This window comes from Acanthaster planci, linkage group LG19 (assembly GCF_054643075.1).
Source record: "Acanthaster planci isolate LZ-2023a linkage group LG19, COTS_SCS, whole genome shotgun sequence".
Taxonomy (NCBI): Eukaryota; Metazoa; Echinodermata; class Asteroidea; order Valvatida; family Acanthasteridae; genus Acanthaster; species Acanthaster planci.
Genome location: NC_141795.1, coordinates 10,235,928 through 10,249,077, shown reverse-complemented (window position 1 = coordinate 10,249,077; position 13,150 = coordinate 10,235,928). Strand labels below are relative to the sequence as shown.

The 13,150-nt window shown below is 40.6% G+C and overlaps 1 long non-coding RNA gene and 1 pseudogene across 1 annotated transcript; both read right to left on the bottom strand.

The window, feature by feature from the left end:
• Window positions 1-2,718: 2,718 nt before the first annotated feature.
• Window positions 2,719-11,329, bottom strand: LOC147796019 (uncharacterized). The gene is made up of 4 exons (XR_015423371.1): window positions 9,058-11,329; window positions 8,578-8,766; window positions 6,953-7,270; window positions 2,719-4,914 (listed from the first exon to the last, which is right to left on the bottom strand). It is a non-coding gene; the product is annotated as an uncharacterized LOC147796019 (long non-coding RNA).
• On the bottom strand, window positions 4,912-6,368 carry LOC147796020 (uncharacterized; annotated as a pseudogene).
• Window positions 11,330-13,150: the final 1,821 nt, after the last annotated feature.

The following is a 13,150-nucleotide window of genomic DNA, read 5'->3' as shown; positions in this document are numbered from 1 at the left end:
GAAATCTGTCACTTGCTCACTGGATTTAGGCACTGAAGGTTCATCCTTTTGTCCCCTGGGCTTGTGTGGGGCTTTCTCCCCCTGGAGGTACTGCATCTTCTCCGTAACAACTTAGATCTGTTGCGGTATCTGCTTCTAGCTTTTGTCTTTCTGCAACACTTGGACCATGGCCCTTAGCTCCGCAGGCCTTGCGGGTATCATGGTATGCTGGGCATCGTCTGGGCACATGTGATAAGCCACAGTTCCTGCAATCCCGGCTCTTAGCTCGGATGGCTTTCACGGATGCTCTGCTGCTCTCGAGGGATTGCAACCGCTTCCCGGCAACAATCACTTCATACTTCCACCCTTCAATATGCATGTCGTCGATGCTGTATCCGAGTGGTCTGTCCAACAGGTCCTTTTGAAAGGACTCGGATGGTGTAGATGCTATCACTAGTTCTATAACTCGCTCGGTGGTTTCCTCCTTACTAAACTGGCATTCAGCTGCTTTGGCATGACATCTGTTCACAAACTCATCCAGGTGCTCGTTCGGCTTCTGTCTGTACCGCATCAGTTCTAGATGGTGCACTCTGAAATTGACTTTCACCTTCAGTTGCTTCTCGAACAAATCCCACAGCCTGGAAGGATCTCGCTGCTGTTCCTCAGGCTGGAGGCATTTATTTTCTGCAGGCCTTCCTTTCCAGCGGCTATTTTGATTTTAACCGCTTGCCTGTGATGTTTTGGTCTGTTATAGACACAATTTGACTCATTGTCGAAAAATCTTAAACTCTTCTGCTAGGTCGCTCGCATCCCACTTCATTTCTGGGAATTTTGTGGTTATGGAGTACAACGGGGGTGGTAAGTATACAGGTAATAGTAAGTATACAGGTAATGATAAGTATACATGAAATGTTAAGAATGATATTACATGTATATACCCTTTAACTTAGTGGGCATGAAACACGAACACTATCAAGCAAAAACAAGAAATATGGTAATTTCAAGTAATATGGCAATATTAAGCAATTTTGTGCTACAATATCGAACAAAACTGAGCACAATTGTCTTTGAATAGAATAATGATTAATAAAGTACAAATCGAGTTCAGTTCTATTTGTTTCCTGCGTTCAGTGTTTTGTAGAGTCTAGTCCAGTCCATAATCCTTGTTTTATAGTCCTGGGGTGTTCACATATGCTTCCTGCAGTTTCCTGGTCGCTCTGGTATTCCGGGGTGGCTCCAACTCTTCAGTACTCAGTAGTCTGAGATTTTTCCGAGGTAATCTGGGTTGTTCCTGCTGTAATCTAGTTGTTCCTACCGTATTCTGGGTAGATTCTGCTCGAATGCTGTTAGTTTCTGCTGTAAGCCGGTAGTTCCTGCTGCAATCCACGTAATTTTTATTGTAATCCGGTAATTCCTGCTGCAATCCGGGTAATCTCCGCTGTAATCCGGTAGTTGGGGGTTAAAGGTCGACTCCGTTGCACGCGTGCGGAGGGGTATCTCATACGAAAATTTCGCCGGAACTATTTTCATTTATCAATATCACAATGTGCGTGTACGTGTATCTAGATGTCCTTTGTTCATGCACTTTTGGGTTGTTTTTAAATTTCTTGCTTTGTTTTTTGTTTGGAACAATCGTTTTGTAAAATATTAATTTTGGTTCCGACGGCGCCCCATATATCTGCACCACGCACAATATGCAACGTACATCTAGTTCAGTATGGACAAATAGCATGCAGCGCTTTCGATGAATGAAATGAGGTCAGGAAATGCAGTTACATCACAATTTTTCCGAGCGCGGTGGGTGCATATGGCTGATTGTCTGGTCCCTGAATTAGTTATATGTGCATGTCCGATGCAACGCGGCAACTGTCTCCGCGACGTTCTTGCAGTGAGCGGGAAACTGGGGTAGTTTCAGCAGGGTTTCGGGCAGTCTGTGGTCAACCGCGTACGGGTAAGGTACGGCTGCGTACGTTGCGTGTGTCTGAGTTACGAGTGGGCTGGCGAGTACAGGCGTTCGCCCACTACGTTGGCCACTGTAATCGGCTTTGTGGGGATGAATCGGTCCGTTGTCGCCTGTTGGGGCAACCGCAAGATGCATGAAGTGGCTGTATCTCCTACCGTAGACGTTCAAGCGTTCCACTACCTCGATGCCTGGGCTTTCATGCGGCCTCTCCGTGTCCACCACTGCTGCCACCATGAAGTGAAGTGCCCAGACACCAGTCGATGTGTTTATTCAGCCATAATGATACAGGAGAGTGGCCACCTGACGTACGGTGTGTTAGTGTGCAGTGTACAATATACTTTTCTCGCTTAATCCAAACTTTTATGGTATTGTAAAAACTAAGGGGTATACGGGACTTGACTAATCCCTAAAATTAACCCGCCGGGATCAACCTGGAGGAATCGGTGACTCTTGCTGAGCTAGCTGTTTCACCCGCAGCAGTGATGTCGCCACACACTTTTAAAGAGGACAGGCCTTCACGTCAAAACCCGGTAGACTTCATGGATGGGACAAGGGGAAGGAACGGGAAGGACGCTTGGCGCACTACGCAAGGGGCAAAGTTGGAATTGGGCTGTTGGAATAATCTGAGTCTGTCCTAAAATCTGATCCGAAACCTTTACTCTGAGGCGGAATCCCTAAGACAGACAAAGACAGACAATTTATAAGGCAGTGGAGAACCGTGTCTGGAATTCTCAATTATGCTTCTGATTTATTTTCGTCCAAAATCATCCGTCAAGTTCAAGTGATTCTTCTTTGTCAGGCGAATTTAGCCTGCATACGCCCCTTCGTTTATTCTAAGCCACAGGATTATTGTTGCGACTGCGGTGTAGCTATTAAGACTGGTAGCCAGTCTACTGTCTGTTCGGTGCCATGTTTGCTACGCTGACATCGGAACGGTTATAAACTTCAATTCTTCGGGCCTCTTCTTGTCTCTACTCGGCGCACTACCGCTTGTCGTCTGTATTCCTATCATCATAACCTTTTTTTTTTAGTTCGTCATCGTCTTCCTGCTTCTTCCTGGTGCCGGATCGCTTCTTCCCACAGGGCCTGTTTTGGAGGCAAACAGGACTTTCGGCAGGGCTGAAAACTGCACGCGTATGCTGATAGGCTAAAAGTGCGCAACGCACGTATGCAAATGAAGTCACCCTAGCGAAAGCACTGAGTACATGTACATGAACATGCATTAGTTAAGTATGCCGTTAACTTGTGTGTAAAATATCAGGCACACCTATACAATGGGCAAATTCAATGACACTGTACGTGCATGTAATACGTATAACATGTACGCTTTACAAGTCGCATAAGAATCTAAAAGAAACAACACATTAAAATTCAAAACTGGAAAACTTTTTTAAAAGCCAACATAACTCAAATATTCCAACTAATCCCACCTTGGGATCATCGGATCATCTGTCCACGGTGGAAAGAGAGCATAATATTTGATATTAATCACAACACATCCAAAGAGGGAAATACATTCTGTTAAGCATTTAATACATTTGCATAATTCCCAGCAAATCCCTTTCTTGGGATACAAACTCCATATCTGACCCCCAAACGTTTATCAAAAAGATTGGGGGGGGGGTAATACCATAAAATGTCAAAACACAATACGGATCTTAACTATTACAAATTTCCATAAAAACCTAGCCAAGACTGCGACCAACCATATATAACGTGCGTTATTAGCTCGGACATTATCAAACACAGTACAAATTCTAATTGTTAATCTCAGCCAATACTACTTGAGATTCCGCGATGAAGGCTCTCACAATCACGGATTATCCATAGGCGAAATCTTATAGCCAAAACTTAAACATTTTGAATATGCACAGGCATGGTTACGTTAATCCATTTTGGAATATTACACATGCAATGAACCTTTTGCCTGAACACGAAATTAAATTAGATACATATGTGGTCAACTTGACAGTAACTTGGATATCTTTAACCGAGATTCTACACTATGCTTTACGTATCTATTTTTAACTTGACTCGTTTTCCATCTACCATGCATCATGATGATTTCGTCTGATACCCTTTATGAGACAAATGTGTGGCCCCACCTGATTGAAAGTATGCAATCCATATTTCTTAGAGTCTTCTATATCTATTTGCCTCAGTGCATCTAAAAACATTTCCCGGCATCTTGAATAGCTGGTTTTGTTACTAATGGTGTATAAGTACCCAAACTGAGGTGATACCACTGATATGACAGAGGGGTAAATATGTAAGAATCTTCTCCTACGTTATGTTACATTTTGCCATGTATTTCTTTAAAATCGTAACTGGACAGTATTCATCTTGGGTTTTGACATATGTTTTGTTTCCATCTCTAAAAATGTTCGTTTTGGCTCTTTGTATAAAAATACTCAAACAAGAATCATTCGGCAATTCTTCTAAATGGCTAGCTTTTAACTGTGCCATCTCGTCATGCCTAAACAATAAAAAATATTGCAGAGCCACATAACATGCCGTTCGTAAATGAGTGAGGCTTGCTTCAGGGTGTGTAAACTTTGTAACTATGGCTTAACCTGGTCTAACTTAATTCGTTCTTTTTGAATAGGAGGTTTGTGCAGAGATCGGTTATGACTCAATATTATGTGCTTTCACATAGAAGAATCTACAGGATTGTGTTCGACATTGATCAATGAATACAACCACTTAATAGCTGAAGATGTGATTATTATCGTATTGTCAGATTTTACGGCTCGCTATCTTTCATCAAAAAAGGAAGCTATTACTCTATCTTCAACTTGGAGTTTGAAAAAAATAGTGATCCTTTTGTAAATTCAAAAACTCTCGACATTAATAAAGGCATCTTACTACAGTTGCATCTGCCCTTTGCGGATAAAACGCTCTGAAACGTGACTCTTGCAATATTCCAAGCTGCCCTCAGGAAGTCCCAACAAAAAACTTTGATTGAGAATGACCTATAAACCAAAAGAAAGATTTTATTGAAATTATGTACTATTAATATATACTGCAAAACTATGGCTATTGAATTAACTAGATCCACGCAGATAATTCTTGTTTCTGGCCAATTGCAAGAGATCTGGACCTTCCAAGGAAATGAAATCTTTGACCCAGGGAGTATAACAAGATCAAAGCAACGGCCAAAATAAGGAGGAAGGCTACCATGGACAAGTACTCCTTTACTATTACAAGACTTCAGATGCTTTAAAACGCTGTGAATCAATACAATCGGTGGTACCAGGAGACAATTCTAATGAGCTCAATCCTGGGCAAATGCATCTATTCCCGACGTCTTGGGATTCCAAAACCTTGAAAAAATAACGAGGTAACTTAAATGCATTATAAGGTTGCAAAACAATGAATTGTAAAAGGGCCCAATCTATCATTTATACAGGTAGTGTCAAATAATTGTGGTGAAATCATCCAATCATCTGTGTCAATCAATATACTAACATAGTCTGTTTGATCGTTCATAGATCTCGGAATCCATTCCACTTCCAGCCTAAAATCCGACATAATACAAGTGTTGAAAATACCAATGGCAAGTTTTGGTAAATTGGGTCTCATACTTCCAACCTCTGCAATATGGGCTGCGGATTGGCTATCGGTGTACACTTTAATTTTTGAACTGGAAATTATGGGCAAGAAAGAAGAAGAACTCTCGCCACGTAGAACTCATCGTAGCTTCTTTAACATTCCAGTTTTTGTGAGCGGTGTGGACATCGTTGCATATTATTGCCCCCGAACCAACAGCACTAGCATCACAACATATTATTTTGTTTACTTTGCCAGATGTGAATATGTTTCTTCCATTTTTTTTCTGGAGACATTATTCTCCCAAAATGTCAACTCGGCGACGCCAGTTACATCCAAACTAATCAATTGGTCTTCGTGGGAGGCTCCGGCTATTGTAAACTGGCAGTTCCGGGTGGTTAACCTAGGTAGATTACCTACCACTGGACTCAATGAAATAACCTGTCCCACGAAAGACTGTATTGAGACTGTGATTATGTCCGATCCCTTAATCTCTGCTACAGTATTGTGTTGAGAATTTTAGTTATCCTTTTCTGAAGGACCTGCAAAGTTCCCAAGGATGTGTCCCAAGTCATACCGAGCCACTCAATTATATTTGTAGGATTCCAATGGCTTTTACCAATATTATATACAAGGCCAGCTCTAATTAGATAAGTTTCTACATGACAAGAAATGTATTTAGCTACACTTGGATTCAGTGCACTGTCACCTGAAGTCGAAGGAATAACACAAAAACCATCATCCAAATAGACTGCAATAAGAATACCAGCGGCACGCCAATGAGTGACGAGAGGCTTCATCATCATCATAGTAAATAGCAATGGAGCGGATGAAAGACCAAATGGCAACACTGTATATTCAAAATACCTTCTAACATCATTGATAACCCAGGAAAAACCTAAATATTTCTGGTAATCGTTACAAATATCAATGTGATGGTATTCGGACTTTAAATCAAAGAAGAATGTGAGCATTTTTGGACAAGAATTGAAGATATATTTTCCAGTCGCCCAGTTTAAATGAAATCTTTAACCCTAACTCCCTAGGGTGTGTACAAAATCATATTAAAATTGGAGGATTTAGGACTGTTAGGGTTAATATAAATTCATTTATTTTACCAACGTCTAGAATAAGCCTGCGTTTGCCGGAAGGTTGATATGCAACGGACAATGGATTAACCACGAAAGAAGGAACAGCTTTCTCAACGATCCTACCAGAGTTTAACAATTTCAAAATAGATACCACAAAGGCATCTTCAAGAATAGTGGATTTATTGTTATTAGAAAATAAAGAATGAGGTGGAGTGATAAACGGGATTCGATATCCTTGTTTAATAAGCGACATTATCATTAAAGAGGCACCTATCTTGCGCCAAAAACTTGAATGCCCATGCAATCTTCCTTTAACATTAATATCCGAGGGGATATCCGTAGCACAACATGATTCATAATCACAATTTACCTCAGATACGTCGCTGAACTCGCCCTACAAGTTAGACATCTTAGGGCAGGTGAAATCATGTAGAAGAGGGCTTGCTATCGGCTTGGTTGTATATCCCGAGACGGTTCCCTCAATTGCAGGACCGAAGGTACAGACAGGTCACTGAATTTTGGGGCTTGCCACGGGATGCCTCTGGTATGGTAGTTGGTGTATCCAAGTGGGTGTGCCGACTGCGCTTGGGTCTAACTCGGTGCGACATTGCAGGGTTAAAGGCGAAGGGGCAGTCACGTAACCAATGTCCTTGCATCTTGCAATTAAAACAGCCATCATTTGACACGCCTAGAATGTAAAGAACAATCAAAACTCGACATGAGGCGTAGGCCTGAAAGTGAAAGTTCCGGCAATATGCACGCCTTATAAGTAGTATACGCTTTGAATCACAACAATGGAAATAGTTTCATTGAATCAAGCACAAGGGAGTGGAATGAGCCAACACCACAGCATTCCATTCAAAGGTGGTATTTTCGGTATTTCGGCCGCTCAAAAAACAAAATAAATAAGTAAATAAATAAATAAATAAATAAATAAACATTCCTTGTGTTAACGCGGGCGTTTCATTTATTTCCGTGAGTTCACAATAGTGCGCCTCTACGAGTTTGCAACACGTTGACCAATCATAATGCACGAAATCTGTCGACCCAACGCGATGAAAGCCAGATTGGTGATTCTGATTCTGAAATTAACGTTACGCCCCAGAAAGCAAAGAGAACTTCGCTGTCCTCAGATCGGATGTTTTGAAGTCAAAGTCCGAGAAAGAAATGTCATTGAAGGAGCAGGAAATCCAGTTGAAGAATGAACAGCTGGTATTTGAGAAATAAAAGTTTAAAATTAAGCTTGAGAAAAAGGAAAGGGAGAAGAAGATGTAAGCGGAAAGCGAGGAAAGAATGGTGATTTGGGAATTCCTGAGGCGACAACTTATGAAGTAAATCCAAGACACTTAGACTTGACAAGAATGTCAAATTTATTTACATATTTAAGTATATTCATATATTTCACTTGGCTGACATTTCCCAAATGGTTTGATGACTAATTAAGTTGAATCGTATTATTATTATTTACTGTATAGTTATTCCTAATTAATCCGTGTATATAAAGATAATAAACACCAGGACTTTGCAGAGGGACATCAATAAAACACTCTGAATTTGAACACTGAATTAAAAGCTTTGACTCAAATGTCTGGGAAGATCTATTAGTACAACACTATGCCAAATACTCTTCCAGTTGTGGGGGCTTGACAGCAAAGTAATCTGAAATTTGGGATCCTGAGAGACATTCACTTCACTTATTTCCACATAAGAGTGGAGGGGAGTCCCCCAAAAGCAATACTTGTCCAGTAGGGACCCCCATTTACATGTGGCAGTTGTTCATCAAAGCAGCAACTTTGTACGTTTTGCCCACGGACTGTGTAAAGTGAAGTTTCTGGTTTTACTTGAGGTCGACAAAGGCAAACAAAGACACAGGCCCACTCGACACATTCGCGAACATTGCTCATTTTCTTATTAAACATTTGCTGATCCTCTGTCAGATTTGCTCCCTTGAATGGTCCCAAAAACTGCGGACTATAATAGGATAAGCTGTATTACCGTAAAGGCAGAACGACTCCCCTAAGGAATGGTTAGGGAACATCTCCAGAAGGTTGCTATCGGGTAGCAAGGCTGAATCATGCCGTCTCCCTCCCATTGGCCCAAATATAGGTTGGCAAGAGCTCCATTGGGGTGACGACCGACTGGTATTTGAGATCGAGCGTGTGTCCTCTTGTGATCATTGTATACCTGTTGAAGGTGGAATGAAATCAATTAAGAAACACATCAAACGTCATATTCCTAAAAATAAATGAGTGCAGTTTATTAGGCGTAGTTTGATTGGGAGTCTACTGACGTATTATTAGGACGAACAAAAGAGATTACGTGAGATAACGTGTGAGGCCATAATAGGGAAATAGAATAATTCACTCATATTTCAGATTGTTTTTCGCCACTGATATTCCCTCCGATGTGTTCCTGTTTTATGTCCGACGTTGGTGCCATTTAACAAATGAAATAAAACAGAGAAATCCTGCACACCTCTTTTTGGCGTTTTCCGGGACGACAAATCGGCCGTACGTATATACCGTCAATGAATCCCCACACAGGTTGACTTCCGTGCTGGTGTATGGCATGGGCAAAGTCTTCCAAAGAGCTAGACAGCCAGGGTTGATGAAGATCGGTAAATTTATCTCCAACATTTTCCCATATGATGTCTTTAACGGTGTTGATTATTATTGATAGCTCTTCAGTATGCATAGCGGCCAAACCGCTTGCTAAGATCTGACAATCTGCATTGTAGCGGAATTAACGCATACGTTATCTTAATTAGTAACACAGATGATTCTAGACAAAACAGAGGTTATTCACGTTCCTAAAATTTGCTTAAAGTTTCCCATTGCCATATGAATTATTTCGCTTTGTATATCAATTTAAGCTAGGCAAACTGAATTACACTACTCTATCTTTTTGTAAAAATTTTCATTTGAAAAAGTATATTCAACGAACCTGTATGGATACGCCAATCTTCTCAGCAAGAAAAACAGGAAATTTTGGCGAGACACCGTTGGACTTATTGTAACACGTGGTTTCAGGAGGAATTCCCAGTCGAGTAGCAACCTGTTTAACTTGGTCATAACACAGAGGAAGGACACAGGAGTTTGAACTGCCCGGACTGCAGCATCTGGCCAACTACCGCTTTCTGACATGCCTGGTGTGTCCATAGCCAGAGCGCAGCGAACTCTTCCTACGTACCATCTGTTTCACAACGAAACCCCTTTGTACGCTTTGATCGCCGACGCAATTTGTCGTGGTAACCTGCATCCTTAAAACTTGAGGTATGGGAAACTGAATATTCATGCCTTTGTTGGTGCTTAGTATAATCTTACGACAACATCAAATTTAATGATTGCGCAGTTGCTTGCATTACGCTGTGTGCCCTGAAACTGTATGTGCAGTCATTGCCCTTCACTGCATGAATTCTTTCCTCTGGAGTTATTTTGGGAATAAATAGCCCGGTTATTTACAAGATTTAGTGTTTTGTTTGAATCATTTTTTATGGCATTTGTACAAAAGCGTATTTTATGAGATTTCACGATTTCTCCCTGTGCTGCAATAGTGCATTTTGTGCCTGAACATTTTGTTGGCCAGTCTTAGTCAAATTCGTACCAAGTCTTTGCACACTGATGTATTGGATGGAGGAGAATACAATTACAAACTTGGATAATGGAACAGTGTATCAAAATTTAAAAAGTTTATTTACGATGGCAAAAGTAGGCCAGTCTAATGTCAGGAGTTTTCTCTCTCTGTTTCCTGGTCACATCGATAATCTGTATTTAATTGCAAGCAAAAAAGTACAAGTATTTGCCAGGATATTACTGGCCCGGACCCGCTTGTCCGAATGAGAGCAGACAGTAATAGTCAATTTTAGGAATATTTTCTACTATTCGTCATACTCGGCGGCGGCCATCACTGAACACTTTGAAGTGCTTGAGTTGCAACTCCTTCTTCCTCTACGGTCATAGGTAAATCTGAATAGTCTTAGACATTCACTGTCTGTCAGGATGCTCATGTCAAGCCTTGTGCAAGAACTCTTGGCACTTTCACTTTCAGAACATGCTCCAACAAAATTAAGTCGCCATCATCAGCATTAGTATATTCTCTCATCAAATATGCAAGGGTAATCTCTTCACAATTTGCTGCCATAGTTGAACATGCATACCACGCAGAAGTACGAAAACTTTGTAACTTAAACTCTTGCGAGCACTTAACTTGAATGGTAACGCGTACTGAAAGAATCTTACGCGTTGTCGTACGCGTTCTGGGAAAACGCATTACTTGACCTGTCTAAAACTATTTATTAACGTCCTCTGTTTACCAGCGAATGTACGGAGCCCTGGAGCGGACACCTCATCTTATTCCGTCAACTTATTATCTCATTCTCACGACTTATTATCCCATCCCAACAATTTGTTTCCCCGGCCACAGTTAAATTAAATATTGTTCATTCGTATTTCAACGATTTCTTTCAGCCGGTTGCTCCCATGTTTCTTTTTTTATACGGCAGAGTCTTCAAATTTGTTTACAGGCATTAAATGGTGTATTAAACAAATTTGAGCTAATTTCATGCAATTGACCAGTGTACAACGGCCACTTTCGATTTCGCGCTGGGTGACTGGGACGAGCAATTCCTCCTGACTTTTACTTTCGTTTCGTCTGCGGGCAATCATGTTCGCATTTGAGCCTTCAAACCGAGAAACTCTGAGGTAAGAATCATCATCAAATTAAGATACGTATAGAAGTAGAACGGAAGGAGAGATTACAAACAGAAAACACGCCAGACGTGTGTCCCACGTCTTGACTTGAGTGTAGGTCTATAACTATATATCTCAAACAAATTACACATCAAGAATACAGTAAATTTTCTCCTTTACTGATTGCCCGTTTAATCAAAACGAAACTCTCCCTGCCAGCTGCGTTGCGGGCCGATTTCATGAAACATAAAGACGTCTTAAGAAGGGTAAGTTGTCTTACCTTACAACTCCTGTCGGGATCAATTTCACTCAGCTTTAGGACGCGTTCGGTAAGTCCCAACTATTTCAGGAACTCTTCCTAATTTACGTCTTTGTTCTGAGGTCGTCTTATCTCATTATTCCATGTCGAAGTGAAAGAGGAGTATTGTCCTAGACCTACAATTTGTAACAGTTTGGTGGGATGAAATTAGCTGCAGGAACAGACTTGAAAAGTGTTACCATTTACGAAAAGGTAGTTTTAAATAAAATGAAATGCTAAAAAATCTAATGGTAAGGGAAAACCTATTTGATATTTTAAAATGGAATTATCAAAATGATTGGAAGCATACATGTGAGTCAACTGCTTTGCCACACGTTCGTATTTTGGCTTTCCCTATAGTTTGAATGACTATTTTCGTCAAAGGATACAAAGAAACATGAAACAGACTCCAGATTTCTTGTTATAACCCATCTTTTCTAAAGACGGATTTGGTGAAATCGATACCCGACGGAACCGTTCTTTGCAAAGACCAATCTTGGACTTGTGACTCATCTCAGGCCGTAAGATAAGTTTCAAGATAAGATGAGTTTCTTGAAATCGGCCGCTGCCAGCTTAACCTTCATCACGGATGCTGCGCTGAAAGTAAATTCCTTTAGATGCAGTTTACTGATTTGTAATTTCTCTATTTTATACACAAAAAACGCACTCTCTCTAAATGCGTGTGCATGTATACTAAGATTTTTTTGGATTGTCTTAAACAATGGCTTATATTCTTCCATCTTTTCACACTTTAAAGCATTATTTTTGCTGTCATATTTCATATTTCATCCTATTTTCTCATCCTTTTTAGACATTGCCCCACTTTGTCCAATTGTGTAATGTAAATAATTTTACTTCGCTGTTGTTCATTCTTTCATAACAATTCAAACAGAAACAAAAAAGGAATTAGCAAATAAACATTGATAAATCGTTATATTATAAAGATGTCTATCCGTGAACCAAAAGTAACGTGTCCTTTCATAAAAGATTTTGCATAAACTAGTCACAAAGAATTTTTTTTAATTTCATGTTTAACGAAAAACATTGCACGAATCTCACAAAATGTTTGCCAATTCACGAATATGGGCGATTCACAACGGCGCCCCAAGAGTTTGCAACGCGTTGGCCAATCACAACTCTCGAAATTTGTCGACCCTTTTCAAACACGCATTGGGTCGACAAATTTCGTGCACTTTGATCGGCCAACGCGTTGCAAACTCTTAGAGGCGCACTATTGTGAAACACCCCTTTTGAAAGCCGTAACACATACCACGGGAGTGTCCGCGCGAATTTTGCCTGTTTTTCCAAACTGAATGGTGGCCCTTCACTTATTGAATAGCAAGACTGTGCCGTCGCATGCTCTTGGAATGAAGTTGAATGATTAGTTTTGCTTCTTGTATCGTGCTCTACATAGACTGTCAATCTAATTTCGTGCTAATTTGAATGAAACCGTCGCTAATTCGTGTGCGAAGATGATGAATTCGACCGGAAAATATTTTGTCCCCAATACTTGTTAACTCGTTTTCAACTCGTGTGTTGTTTACCTCCCACACCCAAAAATATGCCCAATTATTGTGAAGTT